General features: G+C 46.6%; 1 protein-coding gene and 1 pseudogene across 1 annotated transcript in view; both read left to right on the forward strand.

Moving 5' to 3' along the window:
- The window catches only part of LOC126253664 (CD151 antigen-like), a 681749-nt gene that overhangs the window by 212469 nt on the left and 441570 nt on the right, over positions 1 to 27710 (forward strand). The window lies entirely within an intron of this gene.
- On the forward strand, positions 724 to 841 carry LOC126254271 (5S ribosomal RNA; annotated as a pseudogene).

Raw genomic sequence — 27710 nt, forward strand, 5'->3', positions numbered from 1 at the left:
GTATAACAGAAGTTTATATTATGTTTCTTTCATTAAATACACATTTTTAAAGTTGTGGTATTCTTTTTGAATCACCCTGTACTTCTCGTATTGCCTCGGTCGCCGCCAGTAAAATCGTATGCGAGAGACATTTTTTCTGCATAGTTTATTGCAGTGTTTGATTCTGGAGCTCTGTCTACAGTTGCAGACTAAAATCTAATTTTTCCCGCGGCGTTTTTCGCTCGGTTTCTAATGCTGTAAAGTAAGAGAACAGTCTTTTTCCAGTCTGCAAAAGTAGGAGAGAGTTACAAACAGATAAAAGCTGTGAGTAAGCGAGTTGCCCACAAAGGGAAAACATCCGAGTTCATTGCGTCACAAAATTAAACGCCGAGGAGCGCTGCAAGAAGAGAACACCAAACACGCAACGATGGAGTAGTGTGGTTTCTTTGAAAGAGACACACCCGATTTGCATCCCCAATCCGAACCTGTACTTTATCATGACGCCGCTGTCGAAGGGACTTTAAACTCTAATCTTTCTTCCTTCTTTGAACGACCAGTGTTCAAGATAACTGAAAACAGCACCGGTGAAATCTCTTACAATCCTTAATGTACTCACTGTGCATAAATAACTGGCCAGATAGCTTGAGCAGCACCCAGGTGGTTTTCTGACGATGGAGTTCTCTACAGGAACGTATCGTCGGTGGAAGTCTGCAAAGAAATACAGAATGACATAGTATTACCTATGTCAACGGCCTTGCCGCAGTGGTAACACCAGTTCCCGTCAGATCACCGAAGTTAAGCGCTGTCGGGCTGGGCAAGCACTCGGATGGGTGACCATCCGGTCTGCTGAGCGCTGTTGGCAAGCGGCGTGCACTCAGCCCTTGCGAGGCAAGCTGAGGAGCTCCGGTCTCGTGAACTGACATACGGCGCCGGGAGAGCGGTGTGCTTGAGCACACGGCCCTCCATATCCGCATCCAGTGACGGCTGTGGGCTGGGGACGACACGGCGGCCGGTTGGTACCGTTTGACCTTCCAAGGCCCGTTCGGACGAAGTTTAGTTTAGTATTGCTATATAGTGTACTGAATGACAGGCCTCTCTAAACATGAGCAAATGTGAGATAAGATCATCCACGATGAATGGAGCGTGTGTACATCACGGACTTCCCCAGGGCGATTCACGCTCCCTCTGGCCGTGTCAAAGCAGCCATTACATCCAGAACATACAAAGAGCCTTCATAAACCCAGACAATTAAATTCGTCCAGAATGAGATTTTCACTCTGCAGCGGAGTGTGCGCTGATATGAAACTTCCTGGCAGATTAAAACTGTGTGCCCCACCGAGACTCGAACTCGGGACCTTTCCCTTTCGCGGGCAAGTGCTCTACCATCTGAGCTACCGAAGCACGACTCACGCCCGGTCCTCACAGTTTTACTTCTGCGAGTATCTCGTCTCCTACCTTCCAAACTTTACAGAAGCTCTCCTGCGAACCTTGCAGAACTAGCACTCCTGAAAGAAAGGATACTGCGGAGACATGGCTTAGCCACAGCCTGGGGGATGTTTCCAGAATGAGATACTGGCAGAAGTAAAGCTGTGAGCACCGGGCGTGAGTCGTGCTTCGGTAGCTCAGATGGTAGAGCACTTGCCCGCGAAAGGCAAAGGTCACGAGTTCGAGTCACGGTCGGGCACACAGTTTTAATCTGTCAGGAAGTTTCAATTAAATTCGTATCACAGACTATGATAGCTGGTGAAATTACAAATCGAATGGCCGCACTCACAGTCGATTACATGTACACGATCTAATAAAAACTATCCGAACACTCATGCTATGCGGAATAGATCGCTAGATGTCAGGAGCGGCGGACCTTCAGGTATAAAAGGGAGCGAGGAGCACTGTATTATCAGTAGAGAAGCAGGAACAACAGAATTGCTCGGTCAGGACATCTAAGAGACTTGAAACGTGAACTAGCCATCGGCTATCACCTGAATAACAAATTCGTCAGCGACATTTCAGCCATTATGAAGCAGATCAAGTCGACTGTTGGTGACGTGATTGTGAAGTCTGGAAACGCGAAGGAACGACCACAACCAAACCAAGGCCAGGCAGCCAGCATTTACTGAAGGACAGGAACCGACGAGCATTGCCTAGGGTGTTACAAAAACAATATCCTGTGAAATCAGCAGAAGGAAACACTCCAAAGTGGTACAAACAGTCTAGCTAACACAATAACTGTGCGCTGGGAGCTAGAAAGAGTGGGGTACAACAGTGGTTGAGCAGCTCCCCACAAGCCACACATTTCTGAAGTGAATGGTGAGCCTCACTTTGTAGTGTAAAGATCGAAGCCACTGGAGAGTGCTGCTGGAAACGAGTGTGCGGTGGTGAACCACGCTATCTCGGGTGGAAAGCCGATGGAAGGGTTTAGGTTTGGCGAGTGCCTGGAGACCGTTGCCTGCCATCTTGTTCACTGCCAACAGTGAAGTATGGAGGAGATGGTATTGCAGTAAGGGAAGTGTTTTTGGTGGTTAGGGCGTGGTCCCCTTATTGCGCTTAAGAAAACGTTAAACACGGAAGTTTATGAATTCATTTTAAAGCACTGTGTACTGCGTACAGTAGACTAAAAGTTCACAGACGATGATTGTATCAGGATGACAAAGAAACCCGTCACAAAGCACATCTATGAGGCAACTGATTGTGGACAATGACATTCCTGCAATGCGCTGACATGCCCAGGGTCCCGACCTAAACCTAATGCACCATTTTTCGGATGCGTTAGAACGCCGACTTCGTTCCACCTTCTCTAGCTTCAACATGAGGAAAAATGGGCTTTCGTTCCACCTTCTCTAGCTTCAACATGAGGAAAAATGGGCTGCTGTTGTTCCATAGACCCTAAGTGACAGTGTTCCAAGCACAGTTCAAGCCACCACAAAGGCGGTCGTGGACGCAATCCCTGTTAATGTCCGCAAATAGGTGTCCGGATACTTTTGATCACCTAGTGTATATTAAGCAAGTACACTCCTGGAAATGGAAAAAAGAACACATTGACACCGGTGTGTCAGACCCACCATACTTGCTCCGGACACTGCGAGAGGGCTGTACAAGCAATGATCACACGCACGGCACAGCGGACACACCAGGAACCGCGGTGTTGGCCGTCGAATGGCGCTAGCTGCGCAGCATTTGTGCACCGCCGCCGTCAGTGTCAGCCAGTTTGCCGTGGCATACGGAGCTCCATCGCAGTCTTTAACACTGGTAGCATGCCGCGACAGCGTGGACGTGAACCGTATGTGCAGTTGACGGACTTTGAGCGAGGGCGTATAGTGGGCATGCGGGAGGCCGGGTGGACGTACCGCCGAATTGCTCAACACGTGGGGCGTGAGGTCTCCACAGTACATCGATGTTGTCGCCAGTGGTCGGCGGAAGGTGCACATGCCCGTCGACCTGGGACCGGACCGCAGCGACGCACGGATGCACGCCAAGACCGTGGGATCCTACGCAGTGCCGTAGGGGACCGCACCGCCACTTCCCAGCAAATTAGGGACACTGTTGCTCCTGGGGTATCGGCGAGGACCATTCGCAACCGTCTCCATGAAGCTGGGCTACGGTCCCGCACACCGTTAGGCCGTCTTCCGCTCACGCCCCAACATCGTGCAGCCCGCCTCCAGTGGTGTCGCGACAGGCGTGAATGGAGGGACGAATGGAGACGTGTCGTCTTCAGCGATGAGAGTCGCTTCTGCCTTGGTGCCAATGATGGTCGTATGCGTGTTTGGCGCCGTGCAGGTGAGCGCCACAATCAGGACTGCATACGACCGAGGCACACAGGGCCAACACCCGGCATCATGGTGTGGGGAGCGATCTCCTACACTGGCTGTACACCACTGGTGATCGTCGAGGGGACACTGAATAGTGCACGGTACATCCAAACCGTCATCGAACCCATCGTTCTACCATTCCTAGACCGGCAAGGGAACTTGCTGTTCCAACAGGACAATGCACGTCCGCATGTATCCCGTGCCACCCAACGTGCTCTAGAAGGTGTAAGTCAACTACCCTGGCCAGCAAGATCTCCGGATCTGTCCCCCATTGAGCATGTTTGGGACTGGATGAAGCGTCGTCTCACGCGGTCTGCACGTCCAGCACGAACGCTGGTCCAACTGAGGCGCCAGGTGGAAATGGCATGGCAAGCCGTTCCACAGGACTACATCCAGCATCTCTACGATCGTCTCCATGGGAGAATAGCAGCCTGCATTGCTGCGAAAGGTGGATATACACTGTACTAGTGCCGACATTGTGCATGCTCTGTTGCCTGTTTTATGTGCCTGTGGTTCTGTCAGTGTGATCATGTGATGTATCTGACCCCAGGAATGTGTCAATAAAGTTTCCCCTTCCTGGGACAATGAATTCACGGTGTTCTTATTTCAATTTCCAGGAGTGTATATTAAGCAAGTATATAAGCTTAATAAGCATGTCTCGGAAATACCACTGTATTTTGGGTGGACTGGGCTATCAGACAATGATGTCAGAACCATTATACGGTTATGACAAATTACTTATATTAAAAATCCGGATATGGCGGTGGCCGTTGAGAAAAGCCGTTCATGTTCAAATTTTGACTGTTGTAAGCAGCGCGGGTTTGTCAGGCAGTTGTAATTAACTCACTTATGGGCCTACCTCCGTGAGTTTCTTCAGAACCACAGCCTGTTTCAGGCGACGTATAATGTTTTAGAAGTAATACTGCACCGTTTGTCAGGAAGTCGTTTCTGAAAGTATTTGTATGGAGTGTAGCCATGTATGGAAGTGAGACATGGACGATAACTAGTTTGGACAAGAAGAGAATAGAAGCTTTCGAAATGTGGTGCTACAGAAGAATGCTGAAGATAAGGTGGGTAGATCACGTAACTAATGAGGAGGTATTGAATAGGATTGGAGAGAAGAGAAGTTTGTGGCACAACTTGACTAGAAGAAGGGATCGGTTGGTAGGACATGTTTTGAGGCATCAAGGGATCACAAATTTAGCATTGGAGGGCAGCGTGGAGGGTAAAAATCGTAGAGGGAGACCAAGAGATCAATACACTAAGCAGATTCAGAAGGATGTAGGTTGCAGTAGGTACTGGGAGATGAAGAAGCTTGCACAGGATAGAGTAGCATGGAGAGCTGCATCAAACCAGTCTCAGGACTGAAGACCACAACAACAACAACAACTGCACCGTTAGGCGTCCTTATCAAAGAGGTTCTGTTGTGATTGCAATAGAACGACCTATCTCAGTCGAAAGTATAACAGAGGTGCTCATGGAACTGTCTTTTCGTGAACTACTCTTGGATCAGTTCACGGAATCGATGTTCGAGGACGACTGTGTAACAATAGTATCGGATTTTGCGCCTTAAATTTACGGTGACTTGCAGAGTAAACACTATATGTACGAGTAACTGTATGTTTTGAATGTGCTTCACCACGCCCTGTCTTCCCACCCGAGAACCGGCTCAGTCAGCCAATAACGGTGGCACCTGGAGTTAAAGCGGATACAGTGATGCAACCCGATTTTTCTCACATGCATTGTCAGAGGTGAATGTCATGTTAAATGTCAGAATAAAATGAACCCACAGTCTTATACACACAACACCCACAGCGTGTTTCACAGTTCATGTCACACACCTCTAGAGGTTGTAGATGGGACTCAGCAGATCAAGTTTTACAAAGGAATTGAAGTCCAGAAACGTCATCCAACTACACCACACAGTGTTAAAGTTATAGTTGCCGGCGCCTGTAAATGTATGTATGTATAGGGTGATTCCATCATGATGTTATAACTATCTAGGATGATGGAGAAAGATAAATGCACCAATTACAGGTAAGCATCCCTGTGCCGGAATTGGACGACTCGAAAGTTGTAAGCGAAAACCGTCTGGATACCTCTGACAGTGGAATACATGTACTGCTACTGTTGTTGCTAAGACTGCATCTTAAGGAACTTTTTGGAGGTGGTAGTGTCGAAGTGGTCCCCTATCAGCTAGAGCACCCGCACAACAGACAAGCAAGGTGGGCTGCCGACATTCCTTCAAGAGCTCGTATCAAAACATCTCCAGTGAATGTAAACATAAACAAACATTTCACATCACACTGCACTACTTTGTGAAAAGCCATGTGACAGTGATCCACCAATTGGGATTAATGTGACTAAGCGTAGCACTCTGCAGAATCGGTGTTATAAGCACGCCAGTAGTGTAAGACCGGCAGTGTGTACCTATAGCTAGGACAGCCCCAGCCAACACTGACGTTGGCTGTAGCCCAGTAGACACTCGCCGCAGTCTTTCTGTATAAATTTGTATCTTATTGGGCTTCCCAGCAAATTATTTGGAGTTCTGTAACGTATTATTTTGGTTGTTATCACTTTTTTCATTGTCTTGTAACTTTTATCTGGCTTTTGCCACTACAAGAATTACTGTGTTTCTTATTGTTTTTGAGTTTGGAAATTAGTCCACTCCAAGAAAGTGTGTTCAAACTTTATCGTTAGTTCTTTCCTGCCGACCGCAGGACACTACAGGTAGTATGGACCAAAACAAGGAAAAAATGTCCAGAGCTCTGAGAACTTGTTCATCTTTGCTGGTATAAAACTGATCTCCTCTATTGAATAACTGCTCATAGTTCTTGAGGTATACAGTTTAGAGCCGATGTTTACTACACTCTGTTTCCTTGTTTTGACCCATACTGCCAGCCGCGGTGGCCGTGCGGTTCTAGGCGCTTCAGTCCGGAACCGCGGGACTGCTATGGTCGCAGGTTCGAATCCTGCCTCGGGCATGGATGTGTGTTATGTCCTTATGTTAGTTAGGTTTAAGTAGTTCTAAGTTCTAGGGGACTGATGTTAAGTCCCGTAGTGCTCAGAGCCATTTGAATCATTTTTTTTTACCCATACTACAACCTCTTAAAGTTGCCTGCTACATAATCTTAGCAACAGCAGTACCAGTACATATATTCCACTGTCAAATGTGTCGGAACAGTTTTCGGCTCTAACTATCCACTCTTTCTATTCCGGTACTGGGACCCTTACCTCTAATTGATAGATTTATCCTTCCCCATCGTCCTAGAAAGTTTTTAACATCGTCACGGAATCACACTGTATAGACACATCAAAAAAAGCTTTGCATCACATCGGTTCCGAGAATTCCGGAACCTGTACAGAATATTGGTGTGGAGATCAACATGAACATCATTTCTGCACTTTGTATTGCTCATGAAAACCAACCTTGCATGTTATACCACCATACAGCGACATCTTCAGAGGTGGTGGTCCAGATTGTTGTACACACCGGTACCTTCAATACCCAGTAGCACGTCCTCCATTGATGCATGCCTGTATTCGTCATGGCATACTATCCACAAGTTCATTGAGGCACTGTCGGTCCAGATTGTCGCACTCCTCAACGGCGATTCGGCATAAATTCCTCACAGTGGTTGGTGGGTCACGTCGTCCATAAACGGCACTTTTCAATCTATCCCAGGCATGTTCGATAGGGTTTATGTCTGGAGAACATGCTGGCCACTGACAAACTGCCTATTGGCTTCTGTCTCGGGTTCTTCAGCCGACGTTCATCTGATGATTTTACTGACGTTTCGCCAGCACGTGTGGCTGGCATTGTGAATTCTTCACCCTCCATTCCCGGTGGTGAAGCCGGAGGGTGAAGCTTTGACAGTGCCAGCCACTCGTGCTGGCGAAACGTCAGTAAAATCATCAGATGAACTTCGGCTGAAGAACCCGAGACAGAAGCCAATAGGCCGTTTGTCAACAAGTGGACACGAAAGCGTTAACATTTTTGTATGCTGGCCACTCTAGCGATGTCATTATCCTGGAGGAAGTCATTCAAAAGATGTGCACGATGGGGGGCGCGAACTGTCTTCCATGAAGACGAATGCCACGCCAGTATGCTGCCGATATGGTTGCACTATCGCTCAGAGGATGGCATTCACGTATCATAGAGTCGTTACGGCGTCTTCCATGACCACCAGCGGCGTACGTCGGCCCCACATAATGCCACGCGAAAAGAGCAGGGAATCTCCATCTTGCTGCACTCGCTGGACAGGATGTCAAAGGAGCTCAGTCTGACCAGGCTGCCTCCAAACACGTCTCCGACGATTGAAGGCATATGCGACACTCATCGGTGAAGAGAACGTGATGCCAATCCTGAGCGGCCCATTCAGCATGTTGTTGGACCCATCTTTCCAGGCTACATAGTGCCGTGGTTGCAAAGATGGACCTCGCCATGGACGTCGGGAGTGAAGTTGCGCTTCATACAGCCCGTTGTGCACAGTTTGAGTCGTAACACGACGTCCTGTGGCTGCATGAAAAGCATTATTCAACAAGGTGGCGTTGCTGTCTGGGTTCCTCCGAGCCAGAATCCGTAGGTAGCGGTCATCAACTGCAGTAGCAGTGGTTGGGCGGCCTGAACGATGCATGTCATCGACAATTCCTGTCTCTTTGTGTCTCCTCCATGTCCGAACAACATCGCTTTGGTTCACTCCGAGACGCCTCGACACTTCCCTTGTTGAGAGCCCTTCCTGACACAAAGTAACAATGCGGCCGCGATAGGACCGCGGTATTGACCATCTAGTCAGGGTTGAACTACAGACAACACGAGCCGTGTACCTCCTTCCTGGTGGAATGACTGGAACTGATCGGCTGTCGGACCCCCTCCGTCTCATAGGCGCTGCTCACGCATGGTTGTTTACATCTTTGGGCGGGTTTAGTTACATCTCTTGTAACGTCCCCTTAGAAGAATTATGAATGACTGTGCTAGTAAATTTCTAAGTTATTTGATTTTCAAACAGCTGAGCAAAACTGAACGTAGTCAGACAGTTCTCTCTTTACTTATTCTGATCATCACTTAACTGATACACAATATTTTTAGCGTAATGCAGTCTGACTTTCAATAATCCCTACAAAAGAATGGCCCTGAATAACAATAACCTATACCTTTCATGAATCACTTACCTGACAAAAATCTTCTTTACTCGAACTACCGCAATACAGCGAGGGTCAATACTGCCAGCTAACTAAAGACATTCTAACTACTGATAGGCGTAGTTAGCAAATGAAAGGTTTTGATAGAGAACAAACAATGTATTTACCTTAATAATGTTCAAAAGTCATAATATATATCAGTTGATGACGTCCAGTCTTACAAATTTCCTTTTTCTGACGGACACGCCCAGACCGTCCGCTCGTAGTAACCTCTCGAAACTCTGGCATCGCTCTCCCGACATCCACCACTGTTGGCGGCTCACCTCCAATTGCACAACGCTACGCGCTGTTCACATCCAACTTCCCAACACTACACAAGCGAATATTGCAACAATGAGTCCAACCAGCCACAGACTGCACACAGCGCAGCCAGCGATTTTCATACAGTGTGTAAACTTTTAGATGGCAGACCTCTCCCTAGTCCTGAAACGGTAGAAGTCGGTAAACGTCGGGAGGCTTCGGTAGGCACGCAGTTTCGACAGCTGCCAACATTACGTAGCTGACTGTGTTGGACAAGGTAGCCATTGTCGTCTGCTTCGTTATTGTTTTGCACTGTACTGTTCTGCGTGTTTTTATTGTGCAGTTGTCCTAAACATTATCAAAATGAGTGAAGAGGCAGTTGCCTTTAAAATGTTGGCACAACGTTTTTTAGGAATACGCCCGTGGTTTTGTATACTTTTTTTTAACACGTTTGCGAAACGTGTTGCGAATGGTGTTAGTAGTGAAGAAATAATAGAACAAAACGTCATGCCTGACGCGGCACTTTTTCACGCATCTCGATGTTCACCACGTCATGTCTCCTGAATTATACGTCGTAAAGAGACGTAAATTTGCCGGCGCGTTTACTGATATGTGTGGATACTGAATGCGAAATATGTTGCGATTTGAGTTAATAGTAACCAAATAATACATTAAAACGTCATGCCTACTGCGGCAGATTTACGGTATGTTCTGAGAAAATGTAGTAAGCGACAACCTTTTTTCCTTTCATTATTTTGTGTGGGGTGTCAGCGAGAAAAAGTTTCGTAAAGGTTTTAAATTGTATGTAACGTTTGTTGCTAGTCGCTAAGTACTCTCATTCTCAAATAGTGGATGCATAAATCTGGGTATTTTCCCGCGGTGGCATCTCATTGTTTATGACGTCACATCTCCTCAAGAATGTGATTTCTTTTTTTTTCGGCTAGGAACCTTCTTGGGCGTACGGAGAACAAATCACCAAAATTTCATCGCAATCGGATGAATGGTTTGGGAACGCACAGAGGGCAGACATACATACATTTTTATATATAGAGATTGACAGTCACGTTATACTATATGACCTGTTTAAGTATATTTAAATTTTGTAATTAATAATTTAACATTGCGGAGAATGAAATAAAATGGAAAAAAAATTGCGAGCGGTGGGAATCGAATCCTGGTCCGCTGTATGACAAACCTGTACCTAATCAATTGCGCTACCCATGCTATATCGATCTAACTGTTGAAACATTGTCCATTACTCTTTTCGGGCGTTCGGAGAACAACTCGCCAAAGTTTCATTGCAATCGGATGAATGGTTTGTGAGCGCATAGTAGACAAACATATATATATATATATATATATATATATATATATATATATATATATATATATATACTGAAATCGTTATGTACATTTATATATATATATATATATATATATATATATATATATATTTTTCAGTTTCGTTTACGAACAACATTTAAAGCGAGTTTTACTTCCAAGCCTTTCGTCTGCTTTCGTGTAAGCATGACGCGCAATTTGTAGTGCCAGCACTGCAACTGGTAGGCGTACCTTGTCCCCTCCCCAACGGCTCCTCTCCCATCGCCAGCCAATGCTTGCTTCCTCCTCTCCCCGCACTCCCCTCACAACTTTGCCGTCTTACAGTTCATACACTGTACAGAGCGCTACGTGGCGTTGCCAACATAAAAACAGCCTACTTACACTCTGAACAGTCAAAGCGACTGCGTCTGTGATACAATATCCACAGTCAACGTCTACCTTCAGGAGTTCTGGGAACCGGGGTGATGCAAAACGTAGTTTGATGTGTGTACATACATTTACAGGCGCTGGCGCCTGTAACTTTGACGCCCTCTAGCATCTTTGGGTGACGTTTCCGGACACGGGTTCCTATGTAAATCTTGATCTGCTAAGTCCCCTCTACAACCTCGAGAAGTGTGTAGCAAAAAAATGGTTCAAATGGCTCTGAGCACTATGGGACTCAACATCTTAGGTCAAAAGGCCCCTAGAACTTAGAACTACTTAAACCTAACTAACCTAAGGACATCACACACACCCATGCCCGAGGCAGGATTCGAACCTGCGACCGTAGCAGTCCCGCGGTTCCGGACTGCAGCGCCAGAACCACTAGACCACCGCGGCCGGCAAGTGTGTAGCATGGATTTGGAATCACACTATAAATTTTACATAAAACCAACGAGCGATAGAAGTATTTCGATGTGCTCATCCAACGATTTACAGTTTTCCACAAAATCGGCGCTTTTAAGTAGTGCTTGAGAGGTTCGTAGCTGACAGACGAAAATTTCTCCATTCAGAAGTGCTCCAGTCAGCCTTTTCACAGAAATAACGGCGCACGATACTGGAACCAGGATGTCGGGGCCGAAAATCGACACTGAGGTCCCCAAGTTGCGCGTGTCCGGTTTGCTAAGCCGGTGCGTCTGGACGGGGGGCTGAACCGGTACCGGACTGACAATGCAGCCGCTTAAGGAAGCCGGTTCCAGGCAGCACGTGACCGTCGTGTAAATGGCCAAGTCCGTCAGTCTGCCTGGCTGCCCGTCATGTCAGACCGCTGCTCAGGACCCGCCAATAATTTGCCAGTCCCGAACACACTGCCAGGTGTCTCTGAGAAACAAAAGTTCAAACATCCGAGATGTTTCATTCTGAGGAGGGCTCGCTATTGTCTCCGAGTGACCGTAAACTGGCAGCAGCGTCAATGGGTGAAGGGAGCACGGGGAACATTAACTTCTTTTTTTCCCTTACTTCATTTTCGCGATTTATGATGTTGCCCCGTAATTCTTGCCCGCATCCGTTGCTCAGTGGTCTGCCCAGATGCCTGCCATGCGGAGAACACGGGTTCGATTCCCGGTACTGCCAGGAATTTTTCTTCGATGGGAGGACTCCAACTTCTTCATGCCAACTGAGGAACTACATGAATGAGTAGAAGTGGCTCCAAGGTCGAGAAAACCGACAACGGCTGGGCCAGCGGTATGCTGACCCCATGCGTGTCCATAGCGCATCCAAATGACGCCATTAGTCGACGATGGGCCAGAACCCACAGCTTTGCTTTGCTCTTGCCTATAATTTTTCCGCTATGAAATCGGGCCATATAGTTTTTGCACTTGAGAGCAAATTTTTTTCTCTAAAAACAACTGACAAAGAAGAAATTCACTCTACAGGGTGTTACAAAAAGGTACGGCCAAACTTTCAGGAAACATTCCTCACACACAAAGAAAGAAAATATGTTACGTGGACACGTGTGCGGAAACGCTTACTTTCCATGTTAGAGCTCATTTTATTGCTTCTCTTCAAATCACATTAATCATCGAATGGAAACACACAGCAACAGAACGTACCAGCGTGACTTCAAACACTTTGTTACAGTAAATGTTCAAAATGTCCTCCGTTAGCGAGGATACATGACTCAACCCTCCGTCGCATGGAAGCCCTGATGCGCTGATGCAGCCCTGCAGATTGGCGTATCACAGCCGTCCACAATACGAGCACGAAGAGTCTCTACATTTGGTACCGGGGTTGCGTAGACAAGAGCTTTTAAATGCCCCCATAAATAAAAGTCAAGCGGCTTGAGGTCAGGAGAGCGTGGAGGAGATGGAATTGGTCCGCCTCTACCAATCCGTCGGCCACCGAATCTGTTGTTGAGAAGCGTACGAACACTTCGACTGAAATGTGCAGGAGCTCCATCGTGCATGAACCACATGTTGTGTCGTACTTGTAAAGGCACATGTTCTAGCAGCACAGGTAGAGTATCCCGTATGAAATCATGATAATGTGCTCCGTTGAGCGTAGGTGGAAGAACGTGGGGCCCAATCAAGACATCACCAACAATGCATGTCCAAACGTTCACAGAAAATCTGTGTTGATGACGTGATTGCACAATTGCGTGCGGATTCTCGTCAGCCCACACATGTTGATTGTGAAAATTTACAATTTGATCACGTTGGAATGAAGCCTCATCCGTAAAGAAAACATTTGCACTGAAATGAGGATTGACACATTGTTGGATTAACCATTCGCAGAATTGTACCCGTGGAGGCCAAGCAGCTGCTGATAGTGCCTGCACACGCTGTACATGGTACGGAAACAACTGATTCTCCCGTAGCACTCTCCATACAGTGACGTGGTCAACGTTACCTTGTACAGCAGCAACTTCTCTGACGCTGACATTACGGTTATCGTCAACTGCACGAAGAATTGCCTCATCCATTGCAGGTGTCCTCGTCGTTCTAGGTCTTCCCCATTCGCGAGTCATAGGCTGGAATGTTCCGTGCTCCCTATGATGCCGATCAATTGCTTCGAGCGTCTTCCTGTCGGGACACCTTCGTTCTGGAAATCTGTCTCAATACAATCGTACCGCGCCACGGCTATTGCCCCGTGCTAATCCATACATCAAATGGGCATCTTCCAACTCCGCATTTGTAAACATTGCACTGACTGCAAAACCACGTTCGTGATGAACACTAACCTGTTGATGCTACGTACTGATGTGCTTGATGCTAGTACTGTAGAGCAATGAGTCGCATGTCAACACAAGCACCGAAGTCAACATTACATTCCTTCAATTGGGCCAACTGGCGGTGAATCGAGGAAGTACAGTACATACTGACGAAACTAAAATGAGCTCTAACATGGAAATTAAGCGTTTCCGGACACATGTTCACATAACATCTTTTCTTTATTTGTGTGTGAGGAATGTTTCCTGAAAGTTTGGCCGTACCTTTTTGTAACACCCTGTATACATATTAGTTTTTAAGCGACATATACATTAAGACTATAGTTGATATTACGTTACACCAACGGCCCCTCCCGCCGGAGGTTCGAGTCCTCCCTCGGGCATGGGTGTGTGTATGTGGTTCTTAGCATAAGTTAGTTTAACTTAGTTTAAGTAGTGTGTAAGTCTAGGGACCGATGACCTATGCAGTTTGGTACCTTAGGACTTCACACACATTTGGACATTTGATATTAGGTTACACCAAGACAGTGGGAAATTCAGAATTGAAAACTGAGTTGATTCATAAAGCCATCTTATCCGTAGCGAATTACGTAAGGCGCCGTTGATAACCTGTTTCCCATTTTCTTATCTTCTTTGTCCTCTCGTATTTTTCCCCATTTGCTGACCCTTCTAGCACATATTTCAGTAGCCTGTCTCTTCTCCCAGTAAGCTACTGCTATGCATATTTTTTCTCGCCTGCTATTTTCGGGACTTCTTCATTTCGTCCTTCATCCGTCCATTTTTCGCTAGAAGTTGCTTCTTCTCTGGATTTCCGACGATCCACGTTTGACTTTCATACAATGCTGTGCTCCAGGCGTAGTCTTACAGAAAGTTCTAATTTTTAAAAAGTCAGATAAATAAGACCACGATAAAATAAGGGAAATCAGAGCTCCTACGGAAAGACATAGGTGTTCATTCTTTCCACGCGCTATACGAGATTGGAATAATAGAGAATTGTGAAGGTGGTTCGATGAACCCTCTGCCAGGCACTTAAATGTGATTTGCATAGTATCCATGTAGCTGTAGATGTAGGTATTGTATTTCTGCAATAATAATTTATATAATCCGAAGCAGATGTTTCCTAAGTGTATAACTGGAAATGAAACACACAGAAGTCTTTAACTTCCGTGAAATATTGCGATTAAATGAAAGCTTTGTCCTAGGAATTTTATCACTCTGATTCAATAAATTACGACTGAAACGTTGTCCCGTCAATTGAGATCCAATTGGAATACCTTTTCAAGGTGAATGCTATTTCATATGTTCAGTGAAGCTGTGCTGCATCAGAGCTGAAATCCGCTAATCACAGTACATTACCAAAAGCGTTCGCTCTTCCATTCTGCTTCGTGATTATAAGCAGCAACGATTCTGCATTTGTCTCTTTGCGGTGCTCTGCGTGGAGAGTGAACGGGTTATTAATTAGTTGTACTTATGAAATGTATTTATGCAACCAAATGAACCACTCAAAAAGCAACAACCATGCTGCAGGCTCTATTCAACCAGTCGTCCTTCACAAATCACCACAAATTACGTAAATATAAATCTTGAAATACGAAAACAGAGATTCAGACAATTACAAGAAAAACTCTGGGTGCTTAGATGAAACTTAATACCACATACAGTGCCAGAAGAAAATTGTACACTTGGAGAGATGACGTCGATTGTGATCCGATGACAGCATATCCCACCTGTGGGATAGTAGGAGGATGAGTCAATTACACTCCTGGAAATTGAAATATGAACACCGTGAATTCATTGTCCCAGGAAGGGGAAACTTTATTGACACATTCCTGGGGTCAGATACATCACATGATCACACTGACAGAACCACAGGCACATAGACACAGGCAACAGAGCATGCACAATGTCGGCACTAGTACAGTGTATATCCACCTTTCGCAGCAATGCAGGCTGCTATTCTCCCATGGAGACGATCGTAGAGATGCTGGATGTAGTCCTGTGGAACGGCTTGCCATGCCATTTCCACCTGGCGCCTCAGTTGGACCAGCGTTCGTGCTGGACGTGCAGACCGCGTGAGACGACGCTTCATCCAGTCCCAAACATGCTCAATGGGGGACAGATCCGGAGATCTTGCTGGCCAGGGTAGTTGACTTACACCTTCTAGAGCACGTTGGGTGGCACGGGATGCATGCGGACGTGCATTGTGCTGTTGGAACAGCAAGTTCCCTTGCCGGTCTAGGAATGGTAGAACGATGGGTTCGATGACGGTTTGGATGTACCGTGCACTATTCAGTGTCCCCTCGACGATCACCAGTGGTGTACGGCCAGTGTAGGAGATCGCTCCCCACACCATGATGCCGGGTGTTGGCCCTGTGTGCCTCGGTCGTATGCAGTCCTGATTGTGGCGCTCACCTGCACGGCGCCAAACACGCATACGACCATCATTGGCACCAAGGCAGAAGCGACTCTCGTCGCTGAAGACGACACGTCTCCATTCGTCCCTCCATTCACGCCTGTCGCGACACCACTGGAGGCGGGCTGCACGATGTTGGGGCGTGAGCGGAAGACGGCCTAACGGTGTGCGGGACCGTAGCCCAGCTTCATGGAGACGGTTGCGAATGGTCCTCGCCGATACCCCAGGAGCAACAGTGTCCCTAATTTGCTGGGAAGTGGCGGTGCGGTCCCCTACGGCACTGCGTAGGATCCTACGGTCTTGGCGTGCATCCGTGCGTCGCTGCGGTCCGGTCCCAGGTCGACGGGCACGTGCACCTTCCGCCGACCACTGGCGACAACATCGATGTACTGTGGAGACCTCACGCCCCACGTGTTGAGCAATTCGGCGGTACGTCCACCCGGCCTCCCGCATGCCCACTATACGCCCTCGCTCAAAGTCCGTCAACTGCACATACGGTTCACGTCCACGCTGTCGCGGCATGCTACCAGTGTTAAAGACTGCGATGGAGCTCCGTATGCTACGGCAAACTGGCTGACACTGACGGCGGCGGTGCACAAATGCTGCGCAGCTAGCGCCATTCGACGGCCAACACCGCGGTTCCTGGTGTGTCCGCTGTGCCGTGCGTGTGATCATTGCTTGTACAGCCCTCTCGCAGTGTCCGGAGCAAGTATGGTGGGTCTGACACACCGGTGTCAATGTGTTCTTTTTTCCATTTCCAGGAGTGTATTATCCGCAATTTAGTTATATTTTTGTTTATTTTGGTAGTACTGTCATTTTACGTTGATGACGCATGCTTTGTTTATCTGTTGTTGTATCTTTGCAATTTTCTTGCTGCTAGGTTAGTTTCGTTATCGCTGCTGTGCTGTTGATCATGGCTGCTCCGCTGTCTATTTGCACCAAAGAAGAGCAACGTTCAGTGAAGGCATATCAGGGGCCGAAATTCATCGAAGACTTTCGATACAGTACGGGAACAGTGTTTTGCCACAACGGAGTGTCTACGAATAGAATGAAAAATTCCGAAATGGTCGCACAAGTGTTACGCACGACGAAGGAGCCGGACGACCGTTAACCGCCACAAATGAAGAAACCATTGGGCGTTCACGTGAAATGATTCTCTGAGACAGACGATTAACTATTGGCGAAGTGGCACATCGTCTGCAAATTAGTCACGGTTCTGCCTGCGAAATCATCCTCGGCAGACTTGGGTTTCGTAAAGTTTGTCCAAGAAAGGTCCCAAAACAACTCACACAGTTGCATGAACAAACGCGCTTGGACATGTGCAAAAAAACATTTGGATCGCTACGGTAACGAAGCGGACAACTTCTTGGACAGGATCATCACTGGTGACGAAACATGGATCCATCATTACGAGCCGGAGAGTAAACGGCAGACTATGGAATGGAAACATGCAAATTAGTCGGCAATAAAAAGTTCAAGACACAACTGTCCGCAGGAAAACTGGTGCTTACGGTTTTTTGGGACGCACGAGGTCCAGTACTGGAACATTTTGGGGAAAGGGGCACAACAACAATTAGTGTACGTCACAGTGAGATGCTTACTGCCAGGCTAAAGCCTGCAATTCGAGGCAAACGCCGAGGATTGCTGCCAAAAGGTGGTGTGTTGTTGCAGACAATGCCCGATCGCATACTGCTGCCCACACTGCTGAAACGCTCTAGAAAATCAAATTTGAAGTACTGGATCATCCTCCATATAGTCCCGATCTTGCCCCTTCTCACTATCACTTGTTTGGTCCACTCAACAGGCATTAAGGGGCCATCGATTTGCCTCGGACGAAGAAGTGAAAGAAGCGGTGCATTCCTGGCTCGCAGCTCAACCGAGAACCTTTTTTTATGAGGGCATCAGGGACCAAGTGCGTTGCCGGCCGGTGTGACCGAGCGGTTCTAGGCGCTTCACTCTGGAAGCGCGCGACCGCCACGGTCGCAGGTTCGAATCCTACCTCGGGCATGGATGTGTGTGGTGTCCTTAGGTTAGTTAGGTTTAAGTAGTTCTAAGTTCTAGGGGACTGATGACCTCAGATGTTAAGTCCCATAGTGCTCGGAGCCATTTTTGAACCAAGTGCGTTGAAACGCAAGGAAACTATGTCGAAAAATGATGTTCTTGTAAGTTTCCTATTTGATTACAATTAAAGTTTATAACTTCTTTGCCTATAATAATTGACTTACCCTCGTATATGTACTGATAATGATTTCAACGGCGTCCGCCAACAGCTAGCGTAATGGCGTAGCTACCAGAGCACCAGCTATGACTATCCTTTAAGGGGCTCCGGAACGCCCTATACTTGCAATGTTAAAATAACGCTTATAAATTACATCTTTCCTCACAAAGTATTTGAGGTAGGAAGTTGAACTTTTTACAGATTATTTATTGGAATATGGGCTACAACTTAACACAGGGATTTTACAAAATTTTAGTTCAGTTATTAAAGATGATTTTTTTTCAATTGTAATGAAAATTCACAACATTTTTTTGCAATTTTTTATTTATATATTCAAAAATATACAGTTTTTTGGAAAAAGGCTGTGTTAAATTATGCAGAAGGTACTGTGTAACATTTACTGAAAGTTTGAAACAAATATGTTTGGAAGATCCTTAGAAAACATGTAATTAGTATGAGAAAATAAAAGTTTTGGGAATCGAGCGACAAAGATTGGATTAACTTTTTAGTGCATTCCAGGTCCATAGGATGGATTATCTTCATCCTCTGCAAACTCCTCCTCCAGCTTCCTCTTGTTCCTCCTTGCTTGTATTTCTAGACTCTTTACAGCCCTGTCTGCAGCCCGAAGGCGTTCCTTGTCTAAAGTAAGCATCGCTCGTACCATGTTAGAACCTATCTTCATTCCCATATTTCTAAATACCTTTGGCTTTCCAACATTTCTCCTTTTCTTAAAAGCCTTCAGAGGATTTCTAATAACTTTACTTTTACTCATTATTATACTTCAACAAAACAGAGACTCAAGAAACAGAATTAATTACGAATATTTTCGAGATAACGACAGAGTAAATAAACATGAAACAATCGACAATCACACCAGAGATATATATTGAACCATCACAGGTTAGCCACAACACATACTTCATCTCACATCACTAAAATGTACCTGATGAACACGGACGTTAATAATAACACCATTTGACAGCAGTTTAACAGCGCCACAGTGGGTCACGTCCATGTAGAACACATTTGAAAAAAAATTAGAAATAGTTGTAGTCTTCGGAATGGAATAAATTATACATCTATTAAAAGGTAATAGTCTGCAGATTCAGAAAACGCAAAAAAGGAAAAATTGAACTTTTCATGATTTTGAGCCTTTCCGGAGCCCCTTAATAGGGAATACTTATAGCCAGAAGGGTCAGTGTGGTGCAAAGGTGTGAAGCAAGCAGGCAACCATGCTGTAGAGACGCACTCGTGCCTTCCTACAGCCAACTGAGCTAGTTTGAAAGGGGTCAAACTGTGTCCTTCCGAGTGGTGGGAAGGTCCTTTCGTAGAACTGCCACTCTGGTTGGACGTCCTGCGTCAGTTGTGCGACGATGCTGGTATCAGTGGTCACTACAACGTTCCCACCCCCGTAAACGAGGTCCCGGACGTCCACACAGCACAGACGCCCGCCACCATCGTCGTATTGTGAGGGCAGCAGTGGCAGACCGTACAGCTACCACAGCGCCGGTAAGAGGGCTTGTGAGCGCAGACGTGTCAGCACGAGCTATTGGGAACCGGTTGTCAGCAGTGGTACCACGGGCGCGCACACCTCTACCGCGTCTTCCACTCATGCCACAGCATCGACGATCACGGCTCGGCTGGTGCCATCAGAACATCACTTGGATGATGGAATGGCGCGCCGTGGTCTTCAGCGACGAAAGCAGATTCCGGCTGCACGCAAGTGCTGGTCGTTTGTGTGTACAACGCAGAGCTTATGAGCGCCGTCTCGTAGCGTGCATTGTCTAAGACCTCATGCTCTGCGGTGCAACCCTCGTTCACCCTTAAAGTGCGCGTCATTTATGTTGGCGGCCGAGTTTAGGTTCGTTCTGCGCATCTGACGTCAAAACATACAGTCAGCCAATGAACAGAGAACGACGTTGCCAGATCTCGACTGCAAAGCAGAGCACGGACGAGTGTTTTCAGTTTTAGAAACGTTCAGTCATAAATAAAGTAATAGAACAAAAGCAATGTCTTGATAGCAGACTTTGTTTTTTGAAAGTTTGGAAAGACCATTCTTTATACCAATTGCTTCATTTTCTATTAATTAATTAAACCAAACAAGCAATAAGACTCTTAATTCAGGCGATAGCAAGGAAAGGTGTTTGTATCAATTTCACGAACCGCTTTTTTGCAGTAAACAACAGCGGTAATTGTTTATTTCCTATTGTACTTCGACGAAGTGCGAGTAATTCATAGGCATACCAACAGTGTTTGTCAGAATTTTGCGTGACATGTTAGACTCCTTATGGAGTGATATTGCACAACCAGCTGCGCTAGCGTAACGGTTAAGGCGTTGGGCTAGAAAGCGAAAGGTAAAGACTTCAAACCTTATGCGATGATAAATATTTTCTTTATTTAAAAACAATATCGAAGTGTCTTACTTCACGAATTTTAATCGTTTGAATGCAATTTTTTGAAATTTCTAGTGCTTTGTCTCTTCATTAACCCTTTCGCTGCTGCAATCACGTGCTCCCCGCATTCCGCGCTGTGCGCGATTTTGTCATCACTGCACTTCTCGCCTGTGCAGACACATGGTGTTTCCACTTCTTTGACACACTTATCATTCGATTTCACAAAAACTATTTGTCCCAAAAATTAGATTTTTACACATCTTCTTGACTGATACCTTCCCCCTATAAATGACTTAATTTTGTTTCGATGTTCAACCCAGTTATTGTGCAGCATTAAATGTAGTAGACCATTGCACGAAATTTTGAAGAGTTTGCAGAGGTAAAAGTCCATAGCGTATACTTTCCGTATGGTCGATTTTAGTTGCCACAATGTTGAGAATGAAATGTGGACAAGGTACCTAAATTTCATATAAAATTTACTGTATAACAATATCTCATTTAATTTAAGTGCCACATAGGTTTCGTATGTAATATTGAGAAATATTCCGTCTTTCGCGACTGTAATAAAAGTTTTATTTACACAGGGCGCGTTTGGCTTTATTTTAAAGCACTTCAATCAGTCAAAGGAAGTGGGGGGAAGGTATCAATCAAGAAGATGTGTACAAATCTAATTTTTGGGCCAAATAGTTTTTGTGGAATCGAATGACAAGTGTGTCAAAGCAGTCGGAAACACCGTGTGTCAGCACAGGCGATCAGTGCAGTGACAAAATCGCGCACAGCGCGGAATGCGGGGAGCACGTCTCTGTAGCAGCGAAAGGGTTAATGCGGCCGTGGTGGCTTTACTTCATAAACTGCGCCCCCCCCCCCCCCTAAGCTTGCGAACTATGCTATACTAGGGCGCTGCTTCTATTGGCGCGTGCGTCGTGTGCAACTGGCAACGCAGGAATCTCCCGCGTCTGGGCGGGCATGCGCGAGCCGCCAAGATAAAAGAATTCAGCTATAGTGTTTCTAGAGGAGACACTAACCAGCGCTCGGTACGTGCCGAATGTTACTAGACCCGTTCTTTTGCTGTTCTTGGAACAGGTACGTGATGTGTTGTTCCAGCAGGATAATGCTCGCGCACATATTGCCTGTGAAACTCGACGTGCTCTGCAAGGCGTTGTAACGTCCGCTTGGAAAAATTAATGAATGACAGTGCTGGTAAACCCCTTACGTTATATGATTTTCAAACGGCTGAGCAAAACTGAACGTACTCAGACATTTCTCTCTTTACTTATTCTGATCATCACTAAACTGACACACAATATTTTTAGCGCAACGCAATCTGACTTTCAATAATCCCTACAAAAGAATGGCCCTGACTAACAATAACCTATACCTTTCATCAAGCACTTACCTCACAAAAATCTTCGTTACTCGAACTACTGCAACACAGCGAGCGCCAATACTGCCAGCTGAATAAAATGTTCTAACTACTGAAGGTACTAACTACTGACAGGCATAGTTAGCAAATGAAAGATTTTCATAGAGAACAAACAATGTAATTACCTTAATAGTGTTCAAAAGTCATAATACACTCCTGGAAATTGAAATAAGAACACCGTGAATTCATTGTCCCAGGAAGGGGAAACTTTATTGACACATTCCTGGGGTCAGATACATCACATGATCACACTGACAGAACCACAGGCACATAGACACAGGCAACAGAGCATGCACAATGTCGGCACTAGTACAGTGTATATCCACCTTTCGCAGCAATGCAGGCTGCTATTCTCCCATGGAGACGATCGTAGAGATGCTGGATGTAGTCCTGTGGAACGGCTTGCCATGCCATTTCCACCTGGCGCCTCAGTTGGACCAGCGTTCGTGCTGGACGTGCAGACCGCGTGAGACGACGCTTCATCCAGTCCCAAACATGCTCAATGGGGGACAGATCCGGAGATCTTGCTGGCCAGGGTAGTTGACTTACACCTTCTAGAGCACGTTGGGTGGCACGGGATACATGCGGACGTGCATTGTCCTGTTGGAACAGCAAGTTCCCTTGCCGGTCTAGGAATGGTAGAACGATGGGTTCGATGACGGTTTGGATGTACCGTGCACTATTCAGTGTCCCCTCGACGATCACCAGTGGTGTACGGCCAGTGTAGGAGATCGCTCCCCACACCATGATGCCGGGTGTTGGCCCTGTGTGCCTCGGTCGTATGCAGTCCTGATTGTGGCGCTCACCTGCACGGCGCCAAACACGCATACGACCATCATTGGCACCAAGGCAGAAGCGACTCTCATCGCTGAAGACGACACGTCTCCATTCGTCCCTCCATTCACGCCTGTCGCGACACCACTGGAGGCGGGCTGCACGATGTTGGGGCGTGAGCGGAAGACGGCCTAACGGCGTGCGGGACCGTAGCCCAGCTTCATGGAGACGGTTGCGAATGGTCCTCGCCGATACCCCAGGAGCAACAGTGTCCCTAATTTGCTGGGAAGTGGCGGTGCGGTCCCCTACGGCACTGCGTAGGATCCTACGGTCTTGGCGTGCATCCGTGCGTCGCTGCGGTCCGGTCCCAGGCCGACGGGCACGTGCACCTTCCGCCGACCACTGGCGACAACATCGATGTACTGTGGAGACCTCACGCCCCACGTGTTGAGCAATTCGGCGGTACGTCCACCCGGCCTCCCGCATGCCCACTATACGCCCTCGCTCAAAGTCCGTCAACTGCACATACGGTTCACGTCCACGCTGTCGCGGCATGCTACCAGTGTTAAAGACTGCGATGGAGCTCCGTATGCCACGGCAAACTGGCTGACACTGACGGCGGCGGTGCACAAATGCTGCGCAGCTAGCGCCATTCGACGGCCAACACCGCGGTTCCTGGTGTGTCCGCTGTGCCGTGCGTGTGATCATTGCTTGTACAGCCCTCTCGCAGTGTTCGGAGCAAGTATGGTGGGTCTGACACACCGGTGTCAATGTGTTCTTTTTTCCATTTCCAGGAGTGTATATATACCAGCTCATGACATCCAGTCTTACAAAGTTACTGATGGACACACGTCCAGATCATCCGCTCTCAAAACTCCCCCATTTCTCTCCCCACAACCACCACTGCTGGCGGCTCACCTCCAACTGCGCAACGCTACGCGCTGTTAACAGCCAACTGCCCAACACTGCAATAGCAAACAACAATGTAAACCAGCCACAGACTGCACACAGCACAGCCAGTGATTTTCATACAGAGCGCTACGTGGCGTTACCAACATAAAACCTAAACAGCCTACTTACAAGGTGCAGCAACTTCCCTGGGCAGCACGATTTCAGCACTTGTCACCAATCGAGCACGTGTGGAATATCATGGGACGTGACTCGACAACCTACAACGCTTACAGAACTGCGTGAACAGGTCGAGCAGAAGTGGTTTAACACATCGCAGGACTGGATGCCAGAGTTCAGTGCCTGCATTGCCGCCTGTAAAAGCTACACCACGTACTAATATGAGTGTTTCAACAGAGGTCGATACCTGGTACCTCAGATCCGCTTGTGCTACTGACCTGGAATAGTATTGTATTGTATTGCATGTTAATCGGGTACCTAGAAGCGACGGAGAGGCTCCGTCCCCGCCGCAGCCACAGTGGTCCACAATCCCACGACGACTACCGCAGTCCACTTCACCCCTCCGCCGCCCCACACCGAACCCGGGGTTATCGTGCGGTTCAGCCCCAGGAGGACCCCCCAGGGGCTCTATTCTGTATCTTTCCGCCATTGTGCCGATCGTTTCGCTACTCAATAGCACCGAACGGTCTAGTACTCGAATTAGAGTCTCTGTGTTATTTGGTATGCATTTCGGCAGCGATACCGTTAGGGTCCAGAGAACCGAAGCGCTGTTGTCGGTTCGCGTCGCGCAAGCCAATCAAAACCCAGCGGCCGCAGATCCGCGCATGCGCACTGCAGCGCGCACAGTGCCACGAACACAAAGCGGCTAGCAGACGACACAGGCGCGCTATTCTTCCAAGTACCGAAAATTGCGTTTACGTTGCCATGGCGCATGACGCCGCGTTCCTTCGAGCTGACGTGCCCGCCTTCATCGCCCTTGCCTCCTCCTTAACAATATCAGGCGCACTATATACATTTCCATGATTCTCAGCTGAAATGCATGCATAATAACGATAGCGTATTTTGACTGTATTCTGCAGATTGTCGTAAATGCCGCATTATGTCATCTTATTCTCATTCACGCTGACATCGTGTTTTGGATTTTACGTTTCGGAAAATGAGTTAGGAATAGTGTGTAGTACCACATTGTACTAATACATCTATAAAAACACCCGAAAAATTGATTCTGAGAGTTTCAAAGAATAAGAAGATAAACAGAATGTGGTTATAACACGCTCCTAGAGATCCAAATGATTAAGTAGCCCACTTCCCTATATAATGCGTCAACGATTTGGGTCTTAAAAACAAAATTGAAAAAAAAACACATTTTCGACATCCTACAGTTCGTCGAAATTTATAACATGCATCTCACGAATGGAAATGTTTCCTATATGCTGCTACAGTCTAACAATATTACGGCAGAGATCTTTCGTCTCTGTCTACTGTTGTTGACGATTCGATCGGCAGATAAAGACTTGTGACAAGCACGATTACGAAGATGACTGCTGCTAGTTACATTCCCAGTAATTTAAGTTGTGCTCTTAGATTCCTGTATAACCGCATACTCGGAAATCACTACATATTCGGAAAAAATTGTGAATTATTTCTGACAAGAAAAAATATAAAGGTCACTGTCGGTTGTTTCACTCACAGCAATTTCATCTCCAACAATTTCATATTTCGTATTTTAAACACACAGAAATCACGAAATCGTTACTGAGGAAGTGCGCTCTTACATCTAAGTAATATTGCAGAAAAACTTAACTTACACGAATAACAATGTCTCAGAACGTGTTGCAAATATGAAGAGGAAAAAAAAATTTTGTTTCACCCATCCGTGCGCAAACCCGTGTTCTTACGTACAGCTATCCCACGCATTAACCACTTGTTTACGCTAAACAACAGCTATGCGTGGCTGAATTTTTGTACTATTGCGGAGGAACGTAGGCTGACTTTGTTGACAAATGATGCTGCGTAAGTCAGAAATGCGTAATAGTTTGAAAGGTTTCTAGTATCAGGCTTCACATAATTGCTTATTATTGTTTCTTGAAAGTTGTAAAAACGTTTCTATAATTACTAACTAAAGCGTTTGTGGGAAAAAGTACACAAAGTCACTGGTAACGTCAGTTCACACTCATATAATATACGTAAGAAGAGCCGATGTCTTGCTATTTGATGAACTTTAAACTCTTATTTGCATTAAAATAACACGTATTTTGAGAGAATATTGACCGAAAACGTTTTCTCTTTGGATGTAATCATTCATAGTAACAACCTAACCTAACCATATTTCTAACAAAAGAAAATATATTTTGAACTCACTTTCCAACTGTATGCGTCCTCTGGTGATTCTTTAGTAACACAATCACTAAATCCAAAGCTAAAACCGCAAAATATGTTTAAAATAACAAATTATAGGTGTACATAAATCACAGCTCACCGATCGACAGGGCCAGACCGAAATCCAAAACCTCTCGGTACAATTGTCGTAAAATCGGTGGGAGGACCGTTCGGTAACAGGTTTCAGAAGCTTACTGAATAGGATATTTCGATAAAGAACCGAAAATGACGTCACTACCGAAACGAACCAACTGCACCGATCAGTATGAACGATACAGAATAGGGCCCCAGGGAACGTCTCACACCAGACGAGTGTAACCCCTATTTTTCGTGGTAGAGTAATGGTGGTGTACGCGTACGTGGAAAACTTGTTCGCGCAGCAATCGCCGACATAGTGTAACTGAGGCGGAATAAGGGGAACCAGCCCGCATTCGCCGAGGCAGATGGAAACCCGCGTCAAAACCATCCACAGACTGGCCGGTTCACCGGACCTCGACACAAATCCGCCGGGTGGATTCGTGCCGGGGACCAGGCGCTCCTTCCCGCCCGGAAAGCCGAGCGTTAGACCGCACGGCCAACCGGGCCGGCATTACTGGGAATAGTAACCATTTCGTGTACTCCATATTCACTGTTGCAATAATAAAGCTTGAGTAAAATGGAAACCTCTAAAAGGGTGTACCTATTCTTTTTTCCGATAATGTATTCTTAAGGTCAATCGTCACAATTCCTCACATGTTTTAGTCAAAATAACAGTTCAAAACTCGTGCATAATCGGACGTAGTTCTGTAAATTGCAAGTTTATCAAGATGTCAGCCCACAATATTGTATTCTAGCAGTCGCATTCAGTACCTCCACAAAATCTCAGACCGTATCTACCGGGTGATCAAAAAGTCAGTATAAATATTAAAACTTAATAAACCACGGAATAATGTAGATAGAGAGGTAAAAATTGACACACATGCTTGGAATGACATGGGGTTTTATTAGAACAAAAAAAAAACGAAGTTCACAAAATGTCCGACAGATGGCGCTGGACAGCGAAACGTCAGTGACTGCGCATGACAATCGTGTGTAAAAGGAGCTGTAATAAGAGAGAGAATCAGATGCGCCGGCAGTCACAGCATGTTGACGTTACCTGAAAAGGTGCTTTTAGTGAAGCTGTATTATCGGAATGGGGAATGTGCTAGTTCAGCGTTACGATCCTTTCGCCATAGGAAGGGGATTTGAACGGGTAAAGGTCCGTTGACAAATGCAGGTGTGGCGAGAATGATTTCGAAGTTCGAAGCCATGGGTTGTTTAGACGATAGACCCCGTAGTGGCCGACCGAGCACATGGCGTAAAGCTGCTGAGACAGTTCAGGAAGAAATGGAGACTGTAGCGGGTTCGTCTATGCACGGGGAAGTCAGCGCTCGTGCAGTCGCACGTCGCACCGGCATTCCATACACTACTGTTTGGTTGGCACTGAGGCGTACCCTCCGATGCTATCCG

The sequence above is a fragment of the Schistocerca nitens genome, chromosome 4 (genome assembly GCF_023898315.1).
Source record: "Schistocerca nitens isolate TAMUIC-IGC-003100 chromosome 4, iqSchNite1.1, whole genome shotgun sequence".
NCBI classification, from domain to species: domain Eukaryota; kingdom Metazoa; phylum Arthropoda; class Insecta; order Orthoptera; family Acrididae; genus Schistocerca; species Schistocerca nitens.